The sequence below is a fragment of the Miscanthus floridulus genome, chromosome 18 (assembly GCF_019320115.1).
Source record: "Miscanthus floridulus cultivar M001 chromosome 18, ASM1932011v1, whole genome shotgun sequence".
Taxonomy (NCBI): domain Eukaryota; kingdom Viridiplantae; phylum Streptophyta; class Magnoliopsida; order Poales; family Poaceae; genus Miscanthus; species Miscanthus floridulus.
In genome coordinates this window covers 130,613,017-130,623,337 of record NC_089597.1, presented here as the reverse complement: position 1 = coordinate 130,623,337, position 10,321 = coordinate 130,613,017, and positions in this window count along the sequence as shown.

Genomic DNA, 10,321 nt, shown 5'->3' with positions numbered 1-10,321 from the left:
TAACTATGACTAAACTTTAAGAAAAAAGGTATTAACATCTACAAGTTTAAATGAATGCATTACCGATACCAAAACATATCCCTTGGAGAATTTAATGAAACTAATTTATCTTACAGATGTCGGTGCAATTATGGTACAGATTCAGACCGTAAGGGTTCATGCTTCAAGGATAGACAATGGAGGAGTCCCTTGAGTTCTGCACATACTATCTGGATATCTCTCGGGTCGGTGTTCCTGTACCTCATCATGATGGAACGCTAAAAGACAAAAAAATGAGCCATGAGAAATCTGTACATGTACATGAGATTGTTGCTTTCAAGTACTGCAAGTATACTTCTCTATTCTCCAACAATCAACCGTAGTTTTACTATACTTACATGTGTGAACTACAAATACACACAACTTAGGCAGGTCAGAGGCTTGGCTCATGAAACGGATCGAATAGAGATCACTTTGGTGACTAGTTGCGACAACGCTTGATGGAAAAAGTGACGGGTTTTCCTCAGCTGAATGTATTAGCCCTCGGACCATCCACTACATTGTCATGAGGTAGCTCAGCTCTGTGGATTCAGGTGGGCAACATGCACTTTGCTTCTCTACCAGCGCTATTGGTTGCTAGGGCTTTGGCTTTGGGTAATAGGAACACTATATGGCATCTAGTAGTGTCGGCAAGTTTCTTTCGATTAGGCCATGTGTGCTCTCGCCAACTGGTTTCTTGCGAGTTATACAACGTTTTCACCTCCTCTGAATGAAATATGTGCCATAGCACTAGTACAATCATAAAAAAAAACTCCTTGAGAAAAATGACAATGCATGAAGCGTGATTTGAAGAGAAAAAGAAGATCAGTAAGTAAACACCACTGGTGTTGGTACAAGCCTACAAGACAGAAGGTACATTTCATACATACAGCCATCGGCTGCTCCACATTTATTCAGAAATGAATAGCACAGGGAGATACAAATTGCCAAATGAAGTTTCATAGTGCTTCAATTTATTTATTTTTTACTTCGTATACAGCTTCAGAAGTCAAATCATTTGAAGGAACAAAGTTTAATCAGAATGCATGCCAACACAAATGGAAACCTATGGTGACTTAATTTATTTGTCCTCCGTGTTGCAGTTTATTCATCATCCTTCATACAGCTCTTGCAGCATCTCTTCCAGCTCCTGGGGAGTGAATTTTGGGTTGGTAACCTTGCTATCCTCTATGTATTTTTTTGCGCCTCTCATCTAGGTACAACTGTAGTATTTGTTCATGAACTGACACACACCAACACCACCACACACACTCACACACACGTACACAAACAAATCCTACAACTACACCTAGATTTCAAGTTCGCGTCCTTGAGGAGATCACCGAAACCGTCCAAGGCTCCGTAGGCGACGGGCGCGCCGCAATCCCTTTGTAGTTCCATGCGAGAGAGGCACTGCTGAAAATGGGGAAAAACCCCAGTGGAAAATCGTGGGTCGAGCAGAGCTCGAACCCACGACCGGCCGCTGCACCACCAGCAGCGCTGCCACACGAGCTAAGGCTCGTTCCCTATCCTCTATGTATTTTGTATTTTGTTTAGCCTGGAATGATATTTTCGGTGACAGCTTTGCACAGCCTTTTCCTAAGCTCGGGATCTGGGACCTTCCACAGCTTTTGGGTAGTGTAGGTTTTCTGAAATTCAGACTCGAACTTGGACAGTGGGGAGTGGTTTCTCCCCAGGCAGAGTGGTGTATGATTGGACAAGCATGACAACATCGGTGCCCATGATACCTGTATATACCTCTCTATATAGTGCCCAAGCTCGTCTTTGCGAGTGACGATTTCTACATCGACTTTGGTATAAGCAGAGAGAGTGTCTTTGAGGTTCTCCCGTATGAAGTTTGAGTTGTTGAGGAGGAATAATAAGCCGAGGCCTTTATCTAGGAATAATTGTGACTTGGTGATGAGTTTTTCTTCAAGACAAGAAACCATCTCTGTGATGAGGCTGATCAAAGGTGGTGCCTCTCCAAGTCCAGTCTGAGGCACGTACTTACCAAGGCTAGCTGCGTGGGATACTAATGGATCAGTAACTGTGGAATCATTGCGTAGCAAGATGTTGATGTGGATCATTAGTAAAGTACTGTCCCAGTGAATGTCCGATGATTCTTGTGGAGTCTGAGTACCTGACGAGTACTCTTCAATTGGCTTGAGGGCATGAGTCGTAATCTCCTCCATTGTGCTCCATATGGCCTCAATCGCCTTGTGCTGCTTTGCTGAGTTGCTGACAAGAGGCTTACCATTTCCTTCTCAATCTTTTCAACCTCTGCTGAGGGCGGCGAATGGAACTGCAATCTGATCCCCGATAACGCCTTGGACAGAGCATAATATATACCGAGGCAGGAAATGTGAGAGGCTACATCTACTGGCCCACGTATAGAAAGAGATTTACTAAACTTGACATCAACAAAAAGGAGCATTTTCGACATGGCTTCTTGGAAAAACAGTCCGAACTGTACTGGATCCAGACTAGTAGCTTGTTTCCCGCTCTCTACCTCTTCCTCACTAATACCAGGCATGCCCACAAAGCCATGACCATGGTCGGGAAAGAAAGTCGCCGTGAGACGAATGGTTTCCATGATTTGTTCGAGAGCTTTCATCCAGCTCCATGTATTATCTCGTGTAGGATGCTCGACATCGAGTTGGAGAACCCAGCTGACGCCCAGCTCCGAGAACCACCTCTCCAGGGCACTCATGCCACCGCCGCCGCCTAAGATGCTGCGATTCTCTGACGGCCCACGGAAGAATTCCTGAACCAGGCCTTCAATGCGCTTCATCCTCATCTCCTTCAACGTTTCCTCGGCTGCTTTGCGGGGCTTCTTGATTTGTTGAGCAAACTCGGCATCCTTTTTGACGGCTTCAATCCCGGACGTGCCCACCCTGAGCTCCGAGTCCAATTGCAACAAGGCCGACTCCATAGAGATACTAGAGGAGCGGCGAGAGGCGCTCCCGCTAGATGTGTAGGCGGTTGAGACGATGGTACCTGATCTGGAGCTGCTGCTAACGGTGTAGGAACTGGATCCGGCCTTCTCCCCGTGCTGCCGGTAGCTCCAAGAAGGCCCCCGGCCGCCATCCCTGCCCGCCGCCTCCATGCCAAGCTACAAGCTACAACTGCAGGAGAGGGCGTTTGCGTTTTGGAACTTTGTTTTGGATTGAAGAGAGAACGTGGTAGATGATATGATAGTGCCGCCTTTTCAAAGCTTTGGGCCAGGATTCCAGGCTGGTGATGCAGCATCCATAAGGTTTCTAATACAAAATTGTTCATTAGCTTTTTATTATTATTCTAAAAATGACCAGCCCAAAAGTAAAGCTGCTGCACTAGCCCGCAATGACTCATGCGGTAGCTGGCAAGGTAATCAAGTTGGATCTTTCCTCATCGTCAATTAAAACGGGCCAAAAAACTGAAGGTCTCGTTTGGCGCGGTTCAGTTTTACTAATGAAGCTGTTTATTTGTTTCAGCTCAATCGATAAAGTTGAAACTGTTTTGATGACTCGTTTGACAAAACAACTATACATAGTAGATATAGATGTTGAAATGTCCAAAACACCCTTGTCTTTTCTTCTTTCCTTCTCTCTCCCGACGCCTCTATTCTTCGGACGAAGGTTGCGCCCGCCCGTGCCCAGACCTGCTCGTAGGCCTCAGCGGCCATGGCGGCGCTCGTGCTCGCACGCGGAAGTGCTTGCGTCCAGCAACGGCCGTGCCTATAACAGATCTAGTCTTTACACACGGTGGGCCCCACAAGTACAAGGTAAAATTGTAAAGCTACTATTTTCAGCTTCATCCCAACCCATTTTCATGTGATAGCAGGATTTAAGGAGCTTCATAGGTGAAGCTGTTTTCGAAAGGCCCATTTGGCAAAAAAAAAAAAGAAAGTTCAAACAACTCATGAAGCTGGTGGTGAAGCTGTGACAAAAATGATCTAAGTCGAGCTGAGTGAAAACAAAATTGCTGATGTCATCACGCGTGCAAAAAAATTAGATACTTAAAAATGCTAGGGCTTTCAGATTAAATACCGATTTAACTATTGTATTTATTCAATAATAACTTTTATACAGTATCCTACTTAAATATATCTATATCTGGATGACATTTCATAGGAGAACCATTTTTCTAATAAAGGTAGAACATTTTTTTATTATATTGAGAGGGACAATGTTCTAGGGTTCACAAGAAAATTGTTCGTATTACGGCTTGCATGATTCTGCCTCATGCCCCACTGATATTAGTAATGAGTTAGGGTCATCGAGTCTATTATTATTTCTATGGCCTGCATGATTCTACCTCATGCCCCACTGGTCATTATGACAGATGAGATCTAACATGTTCATTAAATTTATCTTTATTAGATGGTTAAGTGGTGTTGAATTGTTTCTTTACATAAATAGGAGTTCGGTTACTTATAATCATTGGCTCAGTATAAACCGACCATCATCGATATCTTATTGCTATTGATTAATGTTTGCTTAAATGATATTTATTCTGAATGATAACCGATTCTTCTTCACACGACCCCACGAGCTCTAACTGACTTATTCTCATGAATATACAGGGATCGGCTATTTAGCCGATTTTCTTCCATATCGTCTCTCACAGCCGTACATTAGGAACTGTCTGGCAACACCGGTAAGTTCTGCCCTTAATTACTGATGAAATTTCTCTCCTTGTCAATTGCTAGGTTAAATTGACTGCCACGCCTCGGGAGGATTGCGCAGGATCGACCACCCCTGCGCTGAAGCTAGGCGGATCTGCTCCATCGAGCAGACCCTTCCGGCTTGCTGCGTGTGTCCTCGGCACGGGACAAAATTCTATGTCGACATACATTTCTGGCATGCTCGGTGGGACACCACAATCGTCATGGCGGTTCACAATAACGACAACATCCTTATGGTACATCATGAAGACCTACCTGATGAAGATAAGGATACTATCAACAAAGCTACAGAAGAAGTGTTTGTTGTCCTACACCAAAACGCATGACAGCACGATTATTAAAAAATTTCCACTACCAAGAGTTCTACTACACGGACAGATAGATACAGTCGAAGCTGAAGAAAGGCGTTTCTTTACGGAAGCCACAGACAAGTCCATTCGTGATGCTCTATCAAGCCACAATGAAGCTTTCGTTGACGCATTTCACAACGCCATGAAAGAGACGATTCATGGAATTCCAGTTGCTCAGGTTGGATTGGCTTATTATAATATTCCAGATCCGTCGACTCAAGGGACTAATCAAGTCGGTACCGGCCATCAAGAAGCAGCACCAACTGGTAATGGTGACATCCAGAGACTATAAGGTTCATCTTAACAAACTCTGGGTACTGCTACAAATCAGATACAGTACAATCCTGGACCATTAGTACAGCGTGTGCAGCACCCGGTGGGGCAAAGTCAAAATCAGATGATCAATTTTGGCACATCAGGCCACATACCGTCGTTAACTCAGAAGATAGCACCATCAATTTAAAGGATCCGTAGAGATATAGATCCTTATGTCTATAATCAGAGACTTCAAGTAGCAAGCCAGTAAAGGACCCAATAGATTGAGATTCCACAAGGCTATCATTATGGCACAGATTATAACACCCTCCACATGATACCAAATCCAGGATATCAAGGCACGCGGGATTTCAATCCACATATGGGTCAGTAAGTACCGAAAAATCTGAATCCACAAGCTAACAAGTTGCTGCTCAAGGTGACCGAGATGATGAAGAATCAGTTCGGTCTGAAGCCAAAAGGAATGACTTTTTCGTACAAACGCCCATATCCAAAATGGTATGATTTGGTCGTCCTCCCTACAAATTATAGGCTCCCGGAATTCGCCAAGTTCACTAGTCAAGACGGTACAAGCACAATAGAACATGTCAGTAGGCATCTTACACAATTGGGCGAAGATCGAGTTCATTTCTTCTCCTTGTCCCTGTCAGGGCCGGCCTTCACTTGGTTCTCGTCACTACCAGTCAACTCCATTGCCAATTGGGCTGACTTGGAGAAGAAGCTTCATACATATTTTTACACTGGGACTGGAGAGAAGAAAATAACCGATTTGACAACCATGAGACAGAGGACTAATGAATCGGGCACTGAGTTTCTTCAGAGATTCCGAGAGACTAAGAATCTGTGTTTCTCGTTGGGCTTGGCCGATGATCAGTTAGCTGCTTTAGCCGTTCAAGGAATACAACCGATGTGGAAAGAGAAACTGATGGGACAGGAATTTGACAACTTGGGTCAATTGGCTCAATGAGTGGCAGCACTTAATAGCCAATTCTAGAGCATATGCAGAGACACCTGATTCTAGAAGAGTACCTCAATGGCCAAAGTTTATGATCCATATTCAGTCGATGACGGCTATGAAGATGAACAAGAAGAAGAAGTTGCTGCAGCTGAATAGAATTGGGGCAAGAAGACAGTGATGGTGCCAAATCCTTGGGGAAGAGGAGTTGAGGAGAGTTATGACTTTGATGTTACCAAATCGGACAAGCTCTTCGATTTCTTGCTTGAGAAGGGGCAGATCAAGTTGTCCGATGGTCATGTCATGTTGCCCCCTGATCAGTTGAAGAACAACAAGTTCTGCAAATTCCATAACGCTACTTCTCATTCCACTAATGAATGCAGAATCTTCAGGCAGCATATACAGAGAGCTATTCAGCAAGGGAGGCTCAAATTCGATACACCTCGGAAGATGAAAGTCGATGATAATCCTTTCCCAGGAGATCAGAACATGGTTAATGCTGGGCTGTTTAAAGAAAAAACCAAGGTCCTAACATCGACCAAATCAAGAGAAGCTGGAACAGTCGATCCCAAAATGCAAATATCGGCTGATGAGTACAGAGAGACTAGAAGATGTCGTGCCGAACAAAAGAGCCAACACGAGCAGGGGAAGATGTCGAAAGCAGAGACATCAAAGCCGCGGGTCACATCTCGGATTCTGCTGAATAAATGGTAGCGGTAGAAGGAAAAGGATTATCAGCGTTGGTTAAAGGATCAAGCATACCAGCATCAATTAGAAGAAGAGAAGTATGAAAGGGAACAAGCTGAATTACATTGGAATTGTCCCTTCTTTAGACATTGCTGGAATAAAGGTTTGAAGTTGCCTACTAGACACGACTGTCTAGAATGTAGTAATCAATATCGAGAGTATAGGCAATCTCGAACCAACCGCCGGTCTATCCATGCTCAAGATGTATATCATTATAACAACATGGATCGACGCTTAAAAAACAAAAGTGTTCATGATCGGTTGGGGAAAAGAGTCATTGGACAAAACTAGGTTGATCATGAAGAGGAAGGCACTAAAAGAATATACATGTGGCAGGAAGGCCAGTGGTGCCTAAGAGATTTGACAAGAAGCCAAAAGAGGAGGGTGCAGCGCCTAAGGAACAGAGAGATGGAACAGGCTTAGGCACCCGGTAAAACTCAAGTATGGCGTACCAAGCAGATAGCTGATAAGAGGCAACCATCGGCTAATATCCAAATGGCTTTTCTGTTACCATCAGAATTCAGAGCTCCGGTAGATCAGGAAGTTTATTCAGACTTCGATGAGTTAGAGTATGAAGAGATGGTTGCCAAGTTAATGGTTGTGCAGCAAGCAATATTTGATAAGCCAGTCAAGCATCGGCACTTAAAGGCTTTATACATGAAAGGTTTTGTTGATGGGAAGCCGATGAACAAGATGTTGATGAACGGAGGTGCTTCTGTCAATCTTATGCCATACACCATTTTTCGTAAGCTTGGCAAGGGACAAGGATATTTGCTTGAGACCGACATGATGCTTAGAGACTTCGGAGGAAATACATCCAAGCCTCGGGGGGCAATAAATGTTGAACTGACAATCGGGAGTAAAACTCTGCTCACCACGTTCTTTGTTATTGATGGAAAAGGATCATACTGTTTACTCCTCGGTCGTGATTGGATTCATGCGAATTGCTGCATACCATCGACCATGCATTAGTGTTTGATTCAATGGCATGGAGATGATGTCGAACTGGTTCGTGATGATGAATCTGTAAACATCGCGATAGTCGATCCAGTCTTTTGGGAACTAGGAGATTTCGAGTGTTTTTCTAGCAAGTCATGGGAAGGAGGCTTCATTAAAATCAGCAATGAAAGCCAACAGCCAATGCAAGCGATCGGCTCTAAGAGTTTGTTTTAGTAGAAAAGTCACAGCTTCACGTCGACCGTTGGATCAAAGGAAAAATGAGCATTAAGTCTTGGAGATGGGTTTAGGCCGACGTATGTGAATGCTGAGTTAAAGTGTAAGTGCGATTCAGAGTTAATGGATTTCTTAAGAGAAGTTCTGTTTCGCTTAATAGGGCGCTTGACCTGGGTTGATTACTCGCCTAATCTTTGATATTAAAAATTCTACTAGACGTTATCCTGGCGTCTGGGCAACATTCGATAGCCGATTCATTCTTGGCTCTAATAGCCGGTACCGTAAGGGTATCGCCTCTAGTTCAAAAATGAAAATCTTCAAAGGCAATAAAAGTCGATACGATATGTATCGCCTATAGAGCAAAAAACAAAAGATAGAAACAGTCATACACAACAGCATTGTACCGAGGTGCATCCATGGAAAGAACAAGAGTCGTTGTTCATCATATTACCCTAAGTATAAACTAATCAAAGACCTTGTTCACCACATCCTGAGCGGATGTGATGTCTACTACGGCCTCCGCTGCCATGGTGAATTCATCAAGTAGGTCCTCGTGCTCCTTAGGGCCATCGCCCATTAGGAAACCTGTTTCCATGGTGTGAAGCTCGTACCCAGTTCGGACTTGTGCCGCGGTCAGGGCTACCGCCGCACCATGACGAACGCCATGGAGGGCGATCTCCCGAACGTCGGTGGAGGAACCCCGGGCATTGACGGAGTCCACGACTACATTCACCGCTAGTTGGAGAGATTCCAACTATGCTGTCAGGGCTGACAATCATGAGAACAAGAAGACAGTCAAGATGAAGATAATGGAAGTCAGAGTAAAAAACCTTCATGGGATTCATCTTACCTGCCACCATGGCGTCGGATTCGGCCAGCCGCGCTCGGACGGCGCTGGCCTCCTCCTCAGCCACGTGAAGGGCGGCCTAGGAAACCCCAAGGCGAATCTCTAGTTGGCCGTTCTCCCAAGTTGCCTCGGAGTAATGGTTTTGAGCCATCCTCCACTCATGAAGATAGCGCCAGGCGTCGTCGTCGTTGTAGGAATCGGAAGAATCCGACGATGAGGCCGACACAGAAGATGCGGCGTCAGAGGGCCCGCCGGCCCTAGGAAGAGGACGGAGACTATCATTCACAACAAACCTATAGGCGGATCAGGACTGTTCATCATCATGAACAAGAAATGCCAATCTCACCTCATGCGCCAGAGGCGTTGATTCGTCGGCATACTCTCCACCGGAATTTTCTCCGCCGCGTGCTTACCTCGGTTATCTTCGCCGACCATGGAAGAACGATTGGATCTATGAAAGGGAGAAAGAGAACCGCTACAGGGTTTCAATAGGCGGAGAAGAGCGGAGAAATAGTTGCGAGTAAGGATATATTCGAGGCCGAAACCACCAACCGGTATTTGAAGACCTGAAGCGAAGGAACGGGCGCCTCGGGACGTGTAAAAGGCAACAACAATTAATGGAAGGCGAAGCACCACTTCACTAATACCGATGGAAATACAGCACTGAGCAACTGAAAGGCAGGAAATCGAAGGGTTCTCTTAAGAAAAGTCGTGTTTTCAGACTTGGTTAAACCAAGGGCCTGGATCGGCTATATCAAATCGGCTCTTTAGCCAAAAAAGCAAGCATAAACAAAAGTAATGCACATAGTGCCAAGACAGGAAAATTATCTGCTAAATATTGCCTATTACAAACTATGGTCCAAAGAAAACCTTGCCTACTATGTCATCGGCCAAGGTATTAAAAGCTACAGAATTGGCGGCACTCATGAAATCCTTGACCAAGCGCTCCTGCTCCCAGGGTATGCTGCATCTGGAAAACCATGGGGAAGAAGCTGAAGATTTTGGCCCGAACGGGCTTGGGTGGCAGCTAGTGCCATGGCAGCGCCATGACGAATGCCATGGAGAGTAACCTCCCGGACACGATTCAGGATGTCATGCAAACGAACCACCGAAACGGCGCCCCTGGCATTGACAAATCCCGCCGCATGATCCGAGCTGATCGAAGGCTCTCCAGTTGAGTAGATAGATCTAAAAGATTCAAAGGGGAGGTGATCAGAGTCTAGGAGACAAAAATTGAAAAGAGGCAGAGGTTATGACAGGTATCTCACCCGCAATTCTGGCCTCGGCCT